Genomic DNA, 21,920 nt, shown 5'->3' with positions numbered 1-21,920 from the left:
GTTTTCGGGGGTGCTGCCCGACCTGCTGAGTTCCTCCAGCGTGTTGTGAGTGGAAACAACTTTCCTGCCTCTATCTTATCTAGCCCTTCCATAATTTTATATGTTTCTATAAGATCTTCTCTCATCCTTCTAAATTTCAGCGAGTACAGTCCTAGGCGACTCCATCTCTCCTCATTTTCTAACCCCCTCATTTCTGGAATCAACCTGGTGAGCCTCCTCTGCACCACCTCCAAAGCCAGTATATCCTTCCCCAAGTAAGGAGACCGGAACTGCACACAGTACTCCAGTTGCAGCCTCACCAGTACCCTATACAGTTGGAGCATAACCTCCCTGCTCTTAAATTCAATCCCTCTAGCAATGAAGGCCAACATTCCATTTCATTTTTGATAGCCTGCTGTACCTGCAAACCAACCCTTTGTGATTCATGCACAAGCACTCCCTAGTCCTTCTGCACAGCAGCATGCTGCAATCACTTACCATTTAGATAGTAATCTAATCTTCCATTTTCCCTTCCAAAGTGGATGACCTCACATTTACCAACATTGTACTCCATCTGCCAGACCCTTGCCCAGTCACTTAGCCTATCTATATCCCTCTGCAGACTCTTCATATCCCCCGCACAAAAGCTCTGGGCTTTACAAGGTATAGATTAAAGAGACCAATTAACCAGGACAAGGTCATTCAAAATAATATCGGTGTTTACATCAATAAAATAAGAACTTTTTTTGGTTTTTGTGCTTTTGATGGGAAAGAGCCAAGCTTTTATTTATATCAAATGAGTTTTATTTTGTTGACATCAAACAGATTAATCGTCATCTATCATGACATGTATTTTAAAGAGCATTGTTTTTGTCGGCATCACTAAAAAAATCCAATAAAATTTAATGAAGTCTGAAACATCTCAATGTTAAATGTAGTTGTTATATATATGGTCAACGGAATTATTGCTATGACCAAACAAATAGGTCATGTGTAGAGAATATTCTGTGGCAATGAAATGTCTATTCCTAGGTTCAGGATGAGAATATTGCCAATGCACAACAGAAAGATCTATTTCATCACCAAAAGCCGCACTAAAATGCAATGATACAATAGAAGATGGTATCATAAATGTTGCTACCCTTTCAGTCAGCATGAAATTGGTGTGGGATGATGAAGAAGGACATGAATTGGATCTTTTAGAATTGTGAAGCCAAAGGACATGCTTTCAGGAAATTCAGAAGTGTGTGCAGTGTTAAAAGGTAATTGCTAGTTAATTTATTGAAATTGGTATCAGATTGATGTGGGTGTGTCTCAATTTTGCAATAAATTTGGATAAAGCTTCACCTTTTTACATGGTCAAAATTTAGAATATTTTTATATACAAATATAGTCATTCAACATTAATGCAGGGGATCTTAGTTTATAGCTCCATATAATTAACCTATTTAACCAGATGCAAAGATACTCTCAGTGGCCATTTAATTAGGTACCTCCCATACCTAATAAAGTGGCCAATGAGTAAATGCTTGTGCTCTTCTGCTGCTGTAGTCCATATGCTTCAAGGTTTGATGTGTTTTGTGTTATTTTTCGTTACTGTTGCCTTCTTGTCAGGTTGAACACTCTGGCCATTCTCCTCTGACCTCTCTCATTAACAAGGCTTTTTCGTTCATACAACTGCCACTCACTTGAATGTCTTTTGTTTTTTCCACCATTCTCTATAAACTCTAGGACTATAGTAGGGAGGGAGGAGAAGATGGTGGTGCGATGCAGCGCGCGCAGCCGTTCTGAATGATATCAATATGTGTAACTAGGGGTGCCGTGCACAATCCGGATTTGATGGAGACAGCCATGAGAAGCACAGAGGAACATCTGGAGTAACTTCTGAAATGCCTGCTTTGCTGCCGTTGCTACTGTGCAATCCAGAATCTCCGGAGACGAAGGCCCCAAATCCTCGGCTTTGCGTATCACCTGTTGCTGGGGCCGGGGTCGAAACGCTCGGCAGAGATGGTGCGCAGTGTCAGGAGGTGGTTGGAGGCTCGGAGTTTTTTGGATGGACTCGGAGTCGGACTGTGGTTGGATGCTTCCAGGATGCTGCACCGGCAAGTTGGCAGCGCTGGATGTTTACCGTCTGCATGAGATGATGGGACTTTCGAGAGACTTTGAGACTTTTACTGTGCCATGGTCTGTTCTTATCAAATTACAGTATTGCTTTGCACTGTTGTAATTATATGTTATAATTATGTGGTTTTTGTTAGCTTTTAAGTCAGTTTGTCATGTGTTTTCGTGATATCATTCTGGAAAAACATTTTATCATTTCTTAATGTATGCATTACTAAATGACAATAAAAGGGGACTGTGTGTCCTCATAATCATATTGTGCATGAAAATCCCAGGATTTCAGCAGTTTCTGAGGTACTCCAACCACCCTGTCTAACACCAACAAATCATTCCACCGTCACTTAGATCACATTTCCTCCCCATTCTGATGTTTGATCTGAACAACTGAACCTCATGACCATGTCTGCATGCTTTTATGCATTGAGTTGCCGCCACATGATTTGCTGATTAGATATTTGTGTTAATGAGCAGGTGTAAAGGACCATCTAATACACCAAGTGTATATGTCAGACTTTGACTGAAGATTTCAAAATACAAAGTTGTCACACAGTATTTCAGCTATTCCAACATTAAATACAGCTAATAGTAGAGTAAAGCTTTTTCCTTCTTTAGCTATTAATTGTATAAATTGTGCAAGCTTATAAAGATGAAGGAACTTAAGAGCTAGAAATAGCAATTGGCTAGTCAGCCTCCTTTACCTGTTCTCCCATTCTAAAAATTATGACTGATCCCTTACTTCACTGCCACTCTCTTAAATTTTCCTCACCCTTTGATTTTCTTAATAAATTCCCAAAAAATCTATTTCTATCCTGAACATGCTGGCTAACTGACTCTACTGACCTTCTTGGTTGGGAATTGTTTTGTGTGTGAAGAGATTTCTTCTCATCTCTGCCCTGAGAATGTGACCTTTTGTCTTAAGACACCCAACCAGGAAAAACGTGAACTCTGCATCTCTCCCCTCAAATCCCATAAAAAAATCTTATGTCTCAATGACATCAACTCTCACTCTTTGAAATACAAGAATTTCAAAGTTTCTTTCAGAATCAGGTTTAATATCACTGGCATATGTCGAGAAATTTGTTGTTTTGCAGCAGCAGTGCGTTGCAATACATAATTATAATGAACTATAAATTAAAATAAGCGTATATGAGAAAATAAATTAATTAAGTAGCACAAAGAGAGAGGGAGAAAAAAATAATGAGGAAGTGTTCATTATCCATTCAGAAATCTGACGGCGGAGGAGAAGAAGCTGTTCCTGAAACACTGATCTCCTCACACAGTCTGTTTAACCTTCTCATACAACTAACTGTCCAATTCCAAGAATCAACCAAATGAATTTTTATTGCAAACTCTTCATCATATTGTTTGTAGTGGCAAAACATTTGCCACTGCCTGCAAACCTACAGAGTTGTTATACTTGCATGACACACCCGCAGCTGCAAAGATTGCTGCAAATGTTGGATCCTTTATTCAACCTTTTATTAACAATTAGCAAACATACAATCTTGAAGCAATGAAACTTAAGCAAGTCCAAGTGTAAGCACAGCATAATTGAATGTTATTGAGCAGTCAGCGAAAGATACGACATCGCTGGTCCCAAGCTACAAACCGCCTAGTACAAAGCATGAAGGCGTAACTTATTCCCTTAGTTTTTACCACACCCCCACTCATGTAATTAGTTACCATAATAAACATAATAAATGCACAACACAGAATACAATGCAGATAGAGAACAGATGCATGGCTCCTACACTTTCTTATGCAGGAAGATCAATTCTATAAACAATTTTCCGGATGAGGCATGCCAGTTTCCTATATAATTGGAGCAAGACATTTTGACTCTTTGTTAGTACCTCCAGTTGAACTTTGTCTTTTTGTGTGTTTTCCCCCAGCCGTCAGTCTGTGGTTTTGTATTGCCATGTGCTCCTGTCCCCGCTCCTGCTCTACTCCGGCCCCTGTATTACTGAATACTCCACCTCTCACCTGTTTCACATTATTACCTGTTTAGCTACCATTTCTGTCTCATTGCTGGCCGGTTTAGCGAGCAGAGCGGCGGACACCTCTGCTGAAATCCGGAGGAAAACTCACAGAGGATGCAGAGGGGGATCACAATGGCGAGGAAAGGGGACCGGTTCGAGACAACAGAGACTTATGGAGAAGAGGAGTTCTGTGGGTAATAAAATGGACGAGTTGACGGCACTAGCCAGGAGTCAGAGAACATTTCAGAAGTGCAGTGTTATGTGTTTTACTGAAATGGGGCTGCACGAGGACATACCCGACCAAAACTTTTCCATGGAGGGCTTCCAGACCGTTCGGGCTGACTGGAAGTGCACTGAGAGCGGTAAGTGTAAAGGAGTTGGGGGCTTACTGTTCTGGTTAACAATGGATGGTGCAATCCTGGTCATATTATGATCAAGGAACGTGTTTGTAGACTGGATATTGAACTTTTTGCTGTTGGACTCCAGCCATATTCCACCGAGATACAACACTGGGCATCATGAGAGGTTGTTCCTGCCTGTGGCCATCGAACTTTGCAGCTCCTCCCGTGGAGGGTCAGACACCCTGAGCCAATAGGCTGGTCCTGGACTTATTTCCATCTGGCATAGTTTGCATATTGTTGTTTGATTGTGGTTTTTGTATTGCTATATTTATTCTCTATTCTTGGTTGGTGCAGCTGTAACAAAACCCAATTTCCCTCGGGATCAATAAAGTATATCTATCTATCTATCATGCTCCACCTATCACCTGCCTCTCTGTTTATCACTCAGTGTATTTTAGTCCTGTGTTTTCACCTGTTTGTTGCCAGATTGTGCCTGTGAATTTTCCTGAGCCTTCCCAGCATTGGTATCTGTACTCTGTCCATCTGAATATTGACTCTGCCTGTTTCCCGATTCTGGTCTTTGGATTTCTCTGGATGTTTTGATCGCTGCCTGAACTTTGACGCCGACTTTGTTTGCACCTCTAGATTTGTTACTCAATTAATATCGCTCTGTCATAGTACTGGGTCTGCGATTGGATCCCTGCTCCAGTGCCCTGACACTCTTACAATTAAATCCTCTTACAATACATCCAAATATACAATTTATAATGGACTCTTAGAGTTGGACAGTGTAGAAGGAGGCCTATTAGTTCATTGTGACTATGCCAACCACCTATACTAATCCACCATGGCTACATTTATTCCATATCCATCTATGCCATGCTCATTCAAATATCTGTCAAGATCTCTCTTAAATGTTGCTACTTTTCCTGCAGCCATCATCTTTGTATGAAAAAAAATCACTCAATCCCTGTTAAAGCTCTTCTGTAAACCAGTGCCTTCTAGCTTTCGACACACCAACCTAATTGCTCACTGTTTCTGCATGCCAACATTCAGTGATTCACGTCTGATCACCAACACCATGCAGTCTCACATCATTAAAAAAAAATTCTCCGTTTTTCTTAATCCTTAATTACATTCTTTGTTCCGTGTCTGTTCATTTTGCGAACTGAAATTGTTAGCTAGTTGCTAAAACCTTACAGTAAAATTATTGCTATAAAAAGTGTAATCTAACTTTAACTTTACATACAATATAGTGAGAATATTTGCTGTCTGAGAAGTTAACAGAGTAGTGTAACTTATAAAAACGGTAACTTTGTCATCTATACGTATAAGAGCTAACCGTTAACGTCAGCTTGATGTTACCACTTTCGGATTGAACTTTCTTTTCGACATGGATTTAATTCTTAAAGCAAAATGTGGATTGCACCCAAAAAATGCATTAGCAGTTAAGAAGGCTACTGAGTCCCGTGCACTAATAACATCCATCAGCTGCAAAGAGCGCCACAGATGGTTGTTTTGCTGCCATTTACACTTGACAGGAGCTATTAAAATCTTTTTTCAATAATTCCCTCCAAAGCAGCCGAGGAATGGTGGACAGAACTGATGTGGAGATCCAGCTTCCCTGACTTCCTTGCTGATCAGCAGTTGATGCAGCATAGATAGTCTCCCTCCTTTATAACGAGTCTCGATCGACCCCCGCCCGTAGATGCTGCCTGCTGAGTTCCTCCAGCATCGTGAGTGTATGTTACTCCGGATAGCTTGTCTCTATTGTGAAGAGAACCTCGTGTTTCATATCGGGAAATCGGGAATCTCTTGTGCTTCATATCGGGAAATCGGGAATCTCTTGTGTTTCATATCGAGATCTGAAACAGAATTTGACATTTTATTGCAGGACTAATTGAAGCCACTCTGATTAAAAAAATAAGACAATGCATCATGGGGAGGGTGTTTAAAGTGCATATTTGCAGATTTCTGTGCACGTGCATCCTATAATGCCGAGAACTGATGCTTACCTATATAATTTGCATATAAAAAACAAAGTGTTTTTTTCGATGCACGTAGCCAAGGAGATTTGCATAGCTACAGAGCTTTCCAAGAAAGTAGCGGAAGTCCTCCGACGTTTCCTCTATCAGCTTTGGCTTCAGGGATTTTCCGCCGCAGTACGTGGACTCGCGGCGTTCACGGGGGACACCGGGAAACTCCGTGCGTGTGGCTGGGCTTCCATCCCACCAGAATACTGGAAACGTTTCACAACGGTGCGAATGGACACAATCATGTGTTTCAGCATCGAATAAAACACCTAAGTATCAGGAAAGTACATGTGCCTCCGTGGGCGAATACAGATTAGAGCGCTTTTACCTCCTTATTGAATTTCCAGCATCTGCAGATTTCCCCGTGTTTCTGTTTTGACTCTACCACAGTTTTCACTATTTCCTCCGTGAGTAAAGATTGGGAGTAAGATGCAGAGCTAATTGTTGAGGTATAAAAAATGGAAAGTAGAAAATGTTTATCGGGAGATTTCGAGGACATAGCCAAATAAATATGAGCACTGTTGAAATGAACTACATCTCATGTCTAACTCAGTGCTTAGAGTTTGCTATTTTTGCGGCAAGCGCCATTTATTTTACTTCTGAAATGTTTGTACCACCTGTTTCCTGATGGGATTTGGCTATTAATGGCCTTGTCATCATTAGTGCCCTGTCATAATTGCCTCTGAACTGCAGAGACAAGTACAGGAGTAACACTGTGGCTTGAACTAGACCAAATAGCATAAAGGTTGTTGATGTTGCTGACAACCAGGAAGATAGTCTTGGGCTAAGTAAAGCTATTGATTAGTTGGTACAATAGGGGAGACGTGGTAGACAAAAGAGATTCTGCAGAAGCTGGAAATCTGCAGCCACACACCTACGCGCGCGCGCGCGCGCGCGCACACACACACACACACACACACACACACACACACACACACACACACACACACACACACAGTGCCAGAGGAACTCAGCAGGTCAGGAAGTATCTAGAAACATAGAAAACCTACAGCACAATACAGGCCCTTCGGCCCACAAATCTGTACCGAACATGTCCTTACCTTAGAAATTACCTAGGGTTACCCATAGCCCTCTATTTTTCTAAGCTCCATGTACCTATCCTGGAGTCTCTTAAAAGACCCTGTCGTTTCTGCCTTCGCCACCACTTGCCACAAAACAGTCAGTTTTGATTACAACACCATCTCCTCCACAATCTCCATCTGTACAGGTGAACCACAAGGCTGTGTGCTTAGCCCCCTGCTCTACTCACTTTACACTTATGCCTGCGTGGCTAAGCACAGCTCCAATTCCATATTGAAGCTTGCTGACAACATCACTGCCGTTGTCTGAATCAAAGATGGGGACGAATCAGCATATCAGAGGGCGACTGAAAATCAGGCTGAGTGGTGCCACAATACCAACACTTCACTCAAGGTCAACAAGACCAAGGAGATGTTTATTGACTTCAGGAAGAGGAAACCGGAGGTTGCTGAGCCAGTCCTCATCAGGTTATTGGAAGTGGGAAGGGTCAGCAACTTTAAATTCCTTTGTATTATAATTTCAGAGGATCTGTCCTGGATCCAGCACATAGGTGCCATTACGAAGAAAGCAGGCAGCGCCTATATTTCTTAGATGTTTGCGAAGATTTGGCCTGCCATCTAAAACTTTGACAAACTTCTATAGATGTGTGGTGGAAAGTATATTAATTGGTTGGTTGCATCATGGCCTGGCATGGAAACACCAATGTCTTTGTGCAGAAAAGCCTACAAAAAGTATTGGATGCAAACCAGTCCATCATGGGTAAAGTCCTCCCCCCCATTGAACACATCTACATGGAGTGCCGTCACAGGAAAGCAGCGTCCATCAACAAGGACCATCCAAGCCATACTCTCTTCTTGCTGTTGCCATTAGGAAGAAAATACAGGATTCTCAGGACCTGCACCACCAGGAACAGTTATTACCCCTCAACCATCAGGCTCCTGAACCAGAGGGGATAACTTCACTCCTCTTCACTTGCTCCATCACTGAACTGTTCCCACAAACTATGGACTTGCTTTCAGGGACTCTTCATCTCTTGTTCTCGATATGTATTGTTTATTTTTTATCATTATTTCTTTTTTCTCTTTCTTTATGTATTTGCACAGTTTATGGGTTTTTTTTTTGCAAATTGGTTGTCGTCCATCCTTTTGGTGTGGTCTTTCATTGATTCTTGTATTTTATTGTGCTCCTTACTCTGATTGTCCAAAAGAAAACGAATCTCAGGGTTGTGTATGGTGACATATATGTGCTGTGTGCTCATAATAAATCTACATTGAACTTTGAAATTAGGGAATGGTAAAGACAAGTACTTTCACAGTGTTTAAGTATTTAGATGATCTAATGAAACACTGCAGGATAAGTAGGCCAAGGACTAAGTACTGGGAAATTGGATTAATGTAATTAGATACCCAGTGGTCAGCATTGACAAGGTGTGTTAAAGGTCTCCATTCAGTATCACCTCAACTCTACTCCATAATCACTATGTAGGGATACTAGATTTTGTTTCCCGAAGTACATTGGAAAACCAGTTGTGTTTTAATGACATTACAGTATCTTCAAGGCTGCTGCTGCAGTGGTTAACTTTTTAAATTCTATATTTAAACTACCAGCTTCCTTGGTAGAAATTGAATTTGTGTCTCTGGATCAGTGGTCCAGAGCTAAAACTGCCAGTCGAGTACCTTCTTCACTATGTTTCTTCACTACCCTACACACTGATGAATGTGTAAATGTGTCTTGAATATTTTTCCCTTTCAATCCTGGAGATTTATTTTAATCTACCGGAACGGAATTTGGCAATTAAGAGGTTCTGTACATCTTAAATTCTAGGTCTCATCCTTGTGGTGTTTACCTCATTTCAATGGTACAACTGAAGCACTTTCTTGAAACTTGTGGGCAGATTGACAATGAATCAGATGTCTGACAGCAGAGTGAAATGCTACTCTGCTGCCTGTGTTCAATCGAGAGATTTGTAGGTTTTTACAACTCTCATATCACCTTTTCCTTTTCAGGACTACTGCGAACATAATGTACTTTAATCTCACCTCCCATTTACATTCCCACATGTTAAATGCTCTCATTAGCGAATTCTGGATGTGGAAAGGTGTAAATGATCAGAACTGAGCTATGTTGCCTTGCAGTCAAGAAAGCAAAAGGGGAAAACTGCATTTATCAATTTTAATTTATCAAAGAAAGGAATAAGTGGCCTTACTCCTCTTCAGTCCATGTCTGTCCAACTTAATTTTCTAATCACAGATACCATCTGCACCAACTTCGACACTGGGCTTCAGGGACTTCATCTATGCTTCATGTACTATTTTGACCTGAGGTATGTGTGAAGACTTCTCTGTTAAAGTTCAAAATAAATTTATTATCAATGTAGGTATACCATATATGACGTTGAGATTGTTTCTTGCAGGCATTCACAGGAACATAAAGAAATACAATAGAATCCCTGAAAAACCACATGCAACGAAGATTCACAAACACCAAATGTGCAAAAGGGGACAAGTCGTGCAAATAATAAAAACAACAAATGATACTGGATGGGCTAAAGGGCCTTTTTCTGTGCTGTAGTGCTTTACAGTAAAGTAAAGGATAAAGACCTGAACAGTTATATACTGTACGGAACATGAAAAATTCTGCAGATGCTGGAAATCCAAAGCTGCACACACAAAATGATGGAGGAAGTCCGCAGGCCAGGCAGCATCCACGGAAAAAAACAAACAGTTGATGCTTCAACTCATTTTCAGGAAAACTGAGTAAAGTCGTGCATCGCATCGAAAGCAACATGTACAGCCCTGTGAAAGAGATGAACTACCCTCAGCTTATTGAGAGCCGGCTCACCTGATGAACTATGGCGACAGAGACAGTGATTCAAATTTGCTTGGGGAAATGGCAAGAAATGTTTGTGGGGAAGATGATTTTAAAGACGGACTAATATGGATTCATAACATGGACATCGATGTGTGGTTGTTGCGTGTTTATGGAAAATTATAATGGTGATATTCCTTTAAGGTTTGGGAGGTGTGTGCAGATGAGATTGAAGAAGTGGATACTCTAAAGACAAAATCACACAGGAACTCTTACATTGGGATATTTGAGCTTCAGAGTGAAGGGAGCCCTTTCTAGCTCTGGTAACCTACTAGAATTGATGGTGGAGTGATAGTGTTTTCCTAGAAGGAGTCTTGGCAGGAGCCTTGACCTCAAAGTTGATATCGGAAAGAAGAAGCTGGGTTAGAAATCTTCACTTCGCGGGGAGTGGGCAGGGAGTGGTGATAGATATTCGCTTCCTGGCTTATGTTTGCTAATGTCCGCTTTCTAAACATAGCATCTGCCACTTATAGGATCAAACACAGATGTAAATAAACTTCCAATTATATGTATTGTGTACTTTCTGATCATAAATGGGAGTCAGTCTTCAGTTCCTAAAATGTAAATGGAAAACAGTAATCAGCTTGAAGTTAAAAACACAACATTTACAGGCCTTAGCTGCGGTTCATGTCTCCAAAACACTTTTAGACCATTTGTGTTAAAGGGATATCTGAGGGAATATCATATGCATGTGAAGTTATCCAAGTTGGAGAAAAGGGTATAAATGTAGAGAGCGGTTCTGGAATGGGGTAAGGAATATCAAGAAGAAACATAGAAGGAAAACAGGGTGGACTGGAATCCATTACTCCAACTTTGGTTTCTGTGATTGATAACTTGTTTGGCTGCATCGTGTTATGTACACCTTTACAGATGATACCACCACAATGGGCCATATTACAAATAAAAATGAGGTGGTCTACAGGGAGTAGATAGAGAGCATAATGACATGGTGTCTTGACAACAACCTTACCTATATATTAGCAAAACAAAAGAGCTGGTCGTTGACTTCAGGAAGGGGAGCAGTGCACACTTTTCTATTTACATCAACAGTGCTGAAGTCAAAAGGGCTAAGTTCTTCAAGTTCCTAGGAGCGAATATCAGCAATAATAGTCTGTCCTGGTGCAATCATGTTGACATCACGGCTAAGAAAGCTCACCAGTGCCACTACTCCTCAGGATACCAAAGAAATTTGACCCTCACAAACTTTTATTGATGCATCACAGAAAGTATCCTACAATCAATGTTCCCTTTAAGGGGTGTGTGTGTGTGTGTGTGTATACGCGCATACACATCATTTACTAAGTGCACAAAGGAATTTAAACTCCACACAAAAGGTTGTCATCCTCCACCTCATATCATGTTAAGTGTATTCCACAATCGTACACAATCACACTTCCTTTTCTGGTTTCTGATGCGGACAGTGTTGACAACATGGAGTCTGCGATGATTTATCTGCAGAGTTTAGAACTGGCTTATTTATACTTTTTTTTAATATAGAAGAAATTATTCAGTGCACACATGTTGTTGTCAATAATTGCACAGCTCAAGAGTTTTGCACACACTGGTCATTACAAATTAGTGGGAACTTTGTACTAAAGGTGAATACTCACCTCAGTATTACAGTCTTCACTTGATTGTGCTGAAGATAGAAGAAATTTTGGAAATTCATTTAAATTCTCACTTCCATTTTGTTTACTCAACTTTAAATGGATTATATTAAGATCTGGCAATGTGGCTTTTTAAAGCACCTCGCTGACATTTTCCTTGCTTGTATCTGCACTGAGAAAGTGTGCTTCCTACTGGAGTGTTAACAGCCATTTATTTACCTTCTTAAAGCATTCCACTTTGCTTCAGACCGGTGTGTTTTATCGCTCACTGTTAGTTGGAATTTGCAAGTCCTGCACATTATCAATTGCTGACTTTACTACTTTGGCAATTTTCAACGCATTCTCAAAGGTCAGATTCACCTCTGATAGCTATCTTTTGCATCCACTCATCATCAATTGTGCACTCTAACCTGCCTATGAGAGAATGGTGCTGTAATCACTGTCTTGTGATAATTTCCCCAATTTGGCTGCATATCTCAAACACTGTTCCATTAGATTTCCTGGCTGTGAATCAAACTTACACCGCTGCATTATCTTGCATGGCTTTAGTTAAAGTGATTCTTCACAAAATCTATTAATTCCGTCAATGTTTTGTTGAACTGTTTTCTTCAGGCTTAGCAGGATTCTCATTAGGCTACAATATTGACGACGATCACAATATGATACAAAGATTAGTGTTCTTAAGGATAGCATAGAAGATTGACAAAGGATACAGTGGGTATAGACCAGTTGCAGATATGGAAGGAGAAATGTCAATGGAATTTACGTCCGGCAAAATATGAGGTGTTGCACTTTGGGAGATCAAATGTAAAGAGACTGTTAATTGATGTATAGAGGGATCTTGGGTCAAAGTTCATAGCTCACTGAAAATGGCTACACAGGTTGATAAGATGATAAAAATGGCATATAGCAAAATTGTCTTCATTAGTTAAAGCATTAAGTTCAAGGCTCAGAAAGTAATATTGCAGTTTATAAAATAAGGCATTCGATAATGTTTCCATGGTTGGCTCTTTCTAAAAATCTGGAGGCATAGACTTCAGAGAGAAACTTGGTTACATGGATTCTGAATTGGCTTGCCCACAGAAGGCAGTGAGTAGTAGTAGGAGGTGGAGCATTTTCTGCCTGGAGGCTTGTGACTGTTATGTTCTGCAGGGATCTGTTCTGGGACCCCTGATCTTTGTGATTTTCATAAATGACTTAGATGAGGAAGTGGAAGGGTGGGGTAGTAAGTTTGCAGATGTCATGAAAGTTGGTGGTTTTGTGGATAGATTGTCATACAGTAGGTTAGAACAGGACATTGATAGAATGCAGAGCTGGGCTGAGAAGTGGCAGAGTTTAGTCCTGAGAAGTGTGAAGTGATGCACTTTAAAAGGTTGAATTTGCAGGCAGAGTACAGGTTAATGACAGATCCTTAGCAATGGGGAGCAACAGAGGGATCTTGAGGTCCACATCCATCAATTCCTCGAAGTTGTCACCTAAGTTGATAAGGTGGTTAAGAAGGCGTATAGTGTGTTGGCAGGAGGTTGAGTTCAAGGGCCGCGAGCTTTATTACTCTCTGGTTAAACCATACCTGGAGTATTGTGTTCTGATAAGATCATCTCATAATAGAAAGGATGTGGGAAGCTTTAGAGAGGGTGCAGATGAGATTTATCAGGATGTTGTCTGGATTAGAAAGCATGTCTTATCAGGAAAGTTTGAGCAAGCGAGGGCTTTTTTTGGAGTAAAGGAGGGTAAGAAATACTTGATTGAGATGTATAAGATTGATAAAGTGTGCAGTCAGCAACTATTTCCCAGGGTGGCAACGACTAGTACAAGAGGGTATAATTTTAAGATGATTGAAGGAAAGTATGAGGGTGATGGTTGTTTTTACACAGAGAGTGATAGGATGCTTGAGTTTCACTGTCAAGGGTGGTGGTAGAGGCAGATACATTAGGGACTTCTAAGAGACTCTTACATAGGCATATGGATGAAAGAAAAATGGAGCGTTGTGTGGGAGGCAAGGGTAAGATTTATCTTGGAGTAGGGTAAAAGGCTGACAAAACATCATGTACTGAAGGGCCCGTATTGGGCTGGTATGATTGAGGTGTTAAAGTGGTGCTCTTAGAGTGACACATGGATGTACAGAAAATGAAAGGATATGGACATTGTGAAGGCAGAAGGAATTAGTTTAGTCAGACGTTTAAGTATTAATTTAATTAGTTTGGCACAACATTATGGGCTAATGGGCCTATTCCTGTGCTGTATTATTGTATGTTCTAAGTTCCTGGTTCTAGATTATTACCTCTACCATAGCAGTAAGGAGAGACTTTCATTTATTCCCATTATCAATGCTATTTTCATGGAATAAATGTGACTGTATCACATAACATTCATCCCATGTGCGAATTTGAGAGCCAAGTGCTAAAGCAGATATTATTAGACGTCCATTCTCTTCCAGTAAGTTTTCTTGAAAAATGTCTGTTTTTAGCCATACTGATTTTTGGAACTATTTCCCTCATTGTCGTTATGTGATATCTTAACAAACAGATTAGGTGGAACCCAAGTTTCATCCTCTGAGGTTGATTCATTTTCTTCATACTTCCTGAGTCTGCAAACACAGCCATGACAGAGACAGTAATAAGTAGCAACTGGCAAACAGCAAATCAGTGACGCAAGAAATGCCCCGAAAAGCATCATCACTCCTTGCTGCCATGGAAGGGAAAACCGTAAGTTGTATATACTTGACTATGTGTATGACATAAATTCTATAAACTAATTCACGCGCTCAATGGTCAATGGAGAAGAAAACTAACCACATTCTTTTCCACTTGTTTTCAATCAATGCTTCAAAGAATTTAATGAGGTTCAACATACCAAGTGATCTTTAGGATGTGGTTATATTGTACTAGTTTCTGAGAATGGCAACTGCAAGTTGCATAGTGCAGCCAGCATGGTCCATGTTGTATTGTGGGTTACTCAACTTCTGACTCTCACTCAGCGAGGTACAGCTGGTGTAGGGTTCCATTCTGTCAGTAAAGATTTCAGAGCAAGCATGGCAGTCAGCTTGTAAATGAGTCCATCTGCCCTCTCTCACATGTCAATAAACTTGTTCGTATCATGCCTACGCATACCAATCCCCTAAACTCCAGAATACCTATTCTAAACTTTACTGTTTCTCTGCCTATTTTCCTTTTTTCAAAATGCTTCTTAAAGGTCACCTCTAGCTGATCTACCCTAGCATCCTAGGTACAGGAGAGATGTCGGGGTATGTTTTTTTATGCAGAGAGTAGTGAGTGCATGGAATGGGCTGCTGGCGACGGTGGTGGAGGCGGATACGATAGGGTCTTTTAAGAGATTCCTGAACAGGTACATGGAGCTCAGAAAAATAGAGGACTATGGGTAACCCTAGGTAATTTCTAAGATAAGGACATGTTTGGCACAGCTTTGTGGGCCAAAGGGCCTGTATTGTGCTGTAGGTTTTCTATGTTCCTATCTTCTTGCTACACAGACTTGACCCTTGATATAATTCCTGTCAGGTGCTTTCAGGACCCCTGCAGATAAAATGTTGTAAATAAATGGAGTTTGGAAATAAAAAACAGATGCTGTAAATCTGAACCTGAAGGGTAGTAATCAAGATGTCAGAAACGGAGTCAGATTTAATATCACTGGATTTTGTCAAGAAATCTATTGTTTAGCAGCAGCAGTACATTGTAATGCACATGAATAAAATCTATAAATTACAATAAGACATATATATAATAAATTATATAAGTAGTGCAAAAAGAGCGGGAAATATTGAGGAAGTGATCATGGGGTCAATGTCCATTCAGAAATCTGATGATGCAGGGGAAGAAGCTGTTCCTGAATTGTTGAGTGTGTATCTTCAGACTCCTGTACCTCCTCCTTGATGGTAGCAATGAGAAGAGGTTATGGCCAGGGTGATGGGGGTCCTTAATGATGCATGCCGCCCTCCTGAGGCATTGCCTTTTGAACGTGTCCCGGATGTTGGGGAGGCAAGTGCTCCCCAACGCTGCTGGCTGAGTTTACAACTTTCTGCAGCTTTTTCTGATCCTGTGCTGTGCCCCCACCATACCAGATGATGATGTAACCAGTTAGAACGTGCTCCATAGTACACCTGTAGATATTTGCAGGTGTCTTTGGTGACATACCAATTCTCCTCAAACTTCCAACGAAATACAGCCACTGTTGTGCCTTCTTTGTAATTTCATCCATTTGCCAGCCACTTTCAGCCAAAGTGAAGAAACAAAGTTGATATTTTTTTCTTGTAGATACATATAGTTACTGTTGTTGCTCTCCACATAGTGCCAGGCCAAGATATACGAGGTAGCCTTCTTCACAAGGATTTTCTGTCTGCTGAATATACAGTGCATCTGGTTAGGTTCCGTCAGTATTTTTGCTAACATGTACAAAAGAAACATTTTCCTTGTGTCCTGACAAAGGGTTCCGGCCCGAAACATCGACTCATCATTTCCACAGATGCTGCCTGACCCGCTGAGTTCCTCCAGCGTGTTGTGAGTGTTGCTTTGACCCCAGCATCTGCAGATTATTTTGTGTAAACATTTTCCTTTGTCAGTATTATGAAGGGGGTGATTTTTCTGAAGCTAAAATTGAAGTTATATTGAAAAATGTCTCATTTGAAGGGTATACTTGCCTTGGAAGCAGTGAAAAGTATTACTGGACTGCTTATTGAGGTGAAGAGTTGCCTTGCAAGTAAATATTGAGTAGGCTGTGCCTATTATCTCTGAGAAAACACGAATAATCTAATGAAACAAGCAGCATCATTGGTGAGAGAAACTGAGTCAGTGTTTTAAGACAGTAAGATACAGGAGCAGAAGTAGGCCATTTGGCCCGTCAAGTCTGCTCTGCCATTTCATCATAGCTGATCGAATTTCCCTCTCAGTCCTGATCTCCTGCCTTCTCCCCGTATCCCTTCACGCCCTGACCAATCAGGAAACTATCAACCTCTGCCTTAGATATACATAAAGACTTGGCCTCCACATGTGCCTGAATCAAAGGATTCCACAGATTCACCTCTTTCTGGCTATAGGGCTACTGTAAATTGTAGGGCCCTGGTGAGTGATCCAGGTGTCTCTAGTTTAGGAGTGTTCTCCGTGGGGTTCAGGCACATAGTCTCCTGGAAGTTTGAAGAAAGATAGACAGTGTAGCAAAGAAGGGACCTCACATGCTTGTCTTCACCATTTAGGGCAATGAATGTAGGAATTGGGACATTACGTTGTGAAAGTACAATGGGTATTGTCTGTTGTTCTGATCACCTATCTATAGGAAGGATGCCATTAAACTGGGAAGGGTGCAAAAAGGATTCACAAGGATGTCAATGAAAGTAGAAGGCATGGGTTATAAAGAGAGGCTGGATAGGTTGAGAGCCTTTTCCCTGGAACATAGGAAGCTGAGAGGTGACACATATATAAACTAATTAGGGGCATTGATAAGGTGGATGGCCACTGTCTTTATCCTAGGATATCATATCATTATGAGTCATGTCATATGACATGGGTGACCATAGTCTTGGACCATGATTGTTCTTGGCAAATTTTTCTACAGAAGTCATTTGCCATTGCTTTCTTCTTGGCAATATCTTTACAAGACAGGTGACTTCAGACATAACCAAAACTCTGCAGAGATTGTCTGCCTGGCGTCAGTGGTCACATAACCAGGACTTGTGATACGCACCAGCTGCTCATACAACCATCCACCACCTGCTCCTATGGCTTCATGTGACCCTGATTAAGGGGGCAAAGCAGGTGCTGCAACTTGTCCAAGAGTGACCTGCAGGCTAATGGAGCGAAGGAGCGTCTTTCGTCTCCTTTGGTAGAAATGTACGAGGGGTGATTGATAAGTTTGTGGCCTAAGGTAGAAGGAGTCAATTTTAGAAAACCTTAGCACATTTAGTTTTCAACATAGTCCCCTCCTACATGTACACACTTAGTCCAGCGGTCGTGGAGCATATGGATCTCTTCTTTGTAGAAGTCGTCCACAGCAGGGGTGATTGATAAGTTCGTGGCCTAAAGTAGAAGGAGATGAGTTATTAACTTCAAACTTTCTGCATTATCACTCAAAGAGCTGAACTGCACATGCATGTAACGAGAGCGTCTTGGACCTCCAGGTGGTCCATAGCAGGGGCGATTGATAATTTTGTGGCCTAAGGTAGAAGGAGATGAGTTATACCGCTCTCATTACATGCACATGCAGTTCAACTCTTTGAGTGGAAATGCAGAAAGTTTGAAGTTAACAACTCATCTCCTTCTACCTTAGGCCACAAACTTATCAATCACCCATGCTGTGGACAACTTCTGGAGATCCAAGATGCCGACTTCTACAAAGAAGGGATCCGTATGCTCCACAACCGCTGGACTAAGTGTGTACATGTAGGAAAAATAACTGTGCTAGGTTTTCTAAAATTGACTCCTGCCTTAGGCCACGAACTTATCAATCACCCCTCGTATATCCACCCTATCATCCCACCCTAAGATAGGGGAGACTAAAGCTAGAGGCCATAGATTTAATATGAATGGAAAGATTTGAAAGGACAGAAAAGGATACTTTTTTTCACACAGAGGTGCATGAAATGTGCTGCTAGAAGAAGCTTTAAGATTAGGGACAGTTACAAATGTTTAAAAGGCATTTCAACAGGTAAATGGATAGAAAATATTTAGAGAGATTTGAACCAAACACAGTCAAATGGGACTAGCTTGGATAAGCATCTTGGTTAGCATGGATGAGTTGGGCCAAAAGAGCTGCTTAATGCTGTATAACTCTATGACTCCCTGAATAGTTATTGATGTTGTGATAGTTGCTCTTATAGTCATGAGATCTTGGTGGAATAATTCAATATGATTTTCTTTAAGAATCCAGAATAACCTTATGGAGACTCATTAGATGCAAGAAAGTTTGCTTTCTGTGCTTAGTTACTTCAACTGTTTATTCATATTTTTGGAGCTATTTGCCATCTGACTCATTTATCTCTGTTAGATTTGCAGTGTTTTTAATATCTGTAACTCCAAAGTGCAATTGATGTGCTGCTGGGGTTGTCCTAGTTTAAAATTATGTGCCTGCAGGCTAGTAATTTAGTATGTTATTTAGATTATGGGTTATGCATCAAAACAGCTAAATAACAGTTTCATTTTCTGTTTAAGCTCATTGCTTCCATGACAACTTGTTCATGGCCTAATATTTTATTGGAATTAATATTTGTGATGCCACAGCACTTGAGCATGAGGTGGCCTACAGTCTCCTATGTCTCTGTGCTCCAAAGCAAGTGAAGCTCCCCCCCCCCCCACATCCCCATCTTAACTGAATTTTACAGAAGCACCATTGAGAGCATCCCGACAAGGTGCGCTTCCATCTGGTGTGGAAACAGCAGCAGAGCATAAGGCAGGAAGTCCCTACAAAGGTCTGTGCGAACGTTCGAGAAGATCACAGGGATCTCCCTACCGTCCATCGGGGACATTTATCGGGAGTGCTGCGTATCCGGGGCCCTTAGCATTATCCCACCCATCCATCCAGCATCCTGGTTGACATTCTACCATCAGGCAGGGGACTCCGATGCATAAGGCCAAGAACAGACAGGTCCGGAGAAATGTAGTCTCATTTACCAGTATATATGTATATAGTTAAATAACAATCAGCTTAGCTTGAGTACTACTGATGATCTCATTCTAAATTTTATGACAAGTTTATGTTTCAGGAAATATTGTGATGTATCTTAGTGTCATAAAATCATAGAGCCCAGATAGAGGCCCTTTGATCCATCTTGCCCATGCTGGCCATCAAGTACCGATCATGTTAATTTTATTTCCGGCACTCACTTTGTCTTTCTATAATAGTAACTGTAAGAACTTTAGTAATTCTGAACATTTACTCTTCTGATTTTGGATTCCTATTTTATTTGACATGTGGTACAAAATAAACCTTGGTACAGACCAAAAATATACAACTGATAATTGTATAAGTTTGTCCATATCTCCTCCCTCACCTCCTTTCAGCTCCCAAACAGTTCATCCAGGTGAGGCAACACTTCAACTGAGAATCTGCTGAGGTTGTCTATTGTGCCCAGTGCTCCTCTATATTGGTGAGACCTGTTGTAAATTGGGGAAGTGCTTTGCCAAGCACCTCTGCTCCATCCACCAAAAGTGGAACTTCCTGGTGGCCAAACATTTTAATTCCGATTTCTATTCCTGTTCCAACATGTCAGTCCATGGCCTCCTCCTGTGCCAAGATTAGGCACCCCTCAGGGTGGAGAACCTTATATTCTATCTGGGTAGCCTCCAACCTGATGGTATGAATATCGATTTCTCCTTCCAGTAAAAAAATCTCCCCCTTCCTCTATTCCCCACTCTGGCCATCTATCTCTTCTCACCTGCTTATCACATCCCCCTGGGTCTCAAATTCCTTATCTTTTTCCTATAATCCACTCTCCTCTCCTCCCAGATTCCTTCCAGCCCGCTACCTTTCCCACCTACCTGGCTTCACCTATCACCTTCCAGCTAGTCTCATTCCCCCTCCCACTTCACCTTTTTATTCTAATGTTTTCACCTTTCCTTTCCAGTCCTGAAGAAGGGTCTCAGCCCAAAATATAAACTGTTTATTAATTTCCATAGATGCTGCCTGACCTGCTGAGTTCCTCCAGCATTTGGTGTATGTTGCTTTATTTCTGGTTCCTGCTTTCTATCCATTAACTAAGCCATCATAGCATCCCAATACCAAGCACTCTATCCAGTCCTTCCAAAAGGTTTTGACCCGAAACGTCGACGGTACTTTTTTCCATAGATGCTGCCCAGCCTGCTGAGTTCCTCCAGCAATTTGTGTGTGTTGCTCAGATTTCCAGCATCTGCAGATTTTCTCTTGTTTGTGTTATGAATCTCATGCCTGGCATATTATTGAATACGCCTCTGCAACTAGATTGATCTTAACTATTTTGCTCTTTGCAACCTCACGAAAAACTCCAACTCATTTATTAAACAATTGTTCCTTTTTATATTGTCAGTGCTGACCTTTCCCATTTCTATTATTATTTTTCAACTTGTCCTGTCACCACATCCTTCGTACTGTAATAGGTTTGCACAGCTCTTAACTGCTATTCCTGATTTCTTCATACTTTCACAAGTTTCTTGATACTTTCCAAGGCAGGAGGAGAGAGAGCAGCGCACCGCGCGTGCGCAGCCCTCCGGTGAAAAATGATATCGTATCCGTTAAATAGGGGCCGTGGACAATTCTGATTTAATGGAGATGGACGTGAAAGCACAGAGGAACATCCGGAGAAATTTCTGAAACGCTCGTTCGCTGCTGTCGTTACTGCGTGGTCGAGAATCTTCCGGAGGGAAGGCCTCAAAACCCCCAGCTTTGCCTGCTGTTGGCGACTGAGATTGAGGTCGAATCGTTCGGACGGAGATGGCGTTCAGTACTCGGTGTTGGAGAGCTGATTCGGAGGCTCGAAGTTTTCGGATGACTCAGAGTCGGACTGTGGTCGGGCATGGCAGGGAGAGTTTTTCTTCCTTCTCCTGTCGGCATGAGATGTGGGACACTTGAGAGACTTTGAACTTTTTACTGTGCTCATGGACTTCTTCATCAAATTATGGTATTGTTGCACTGTTGTAACTATATGTTATAATTATGTAGTTTTGTCAGTTTTTTCAGTCTTGGTCTGTCCTGTGTTTTGTGATATCACACCGGAGGAAATATTGTATCATTTCTTAATGCATGCATTACTAAATGACAATAAAAGGGGACTATACGTCTTCATAATCTAAAAAAATCTAAAAAAAAATTAGGATTTAATTTACCAACACTCATGAAAGTGTCAATGCTACGCAGACCTGCTACACAGAGGCACAAGAGATTCTGCAGATGCTGGAAATCCAGAGCAACACATAGAAAATGCTGGAGGAATGCAGCAGGTTAGGCAGCATTTATGGAAGTAAATAAACAGTCAAC

The sequence above is a fragment of the Mobula hypostoma genome, chromosome 9, assembly GCF_963921235.1.
Source record: "Mobula hypostoma chromosome 9, sMobHyp1.1, whole genome shotgun sequence".
NCBI lineage: Eukaryota > Metazoa > Chordata > Chondrichthyes > Myliobatiformes > Myliobatidae > Mobula > Mobula hypostoma.
This window is presented reverse-complemented; position numbering follows the sequence as displayed.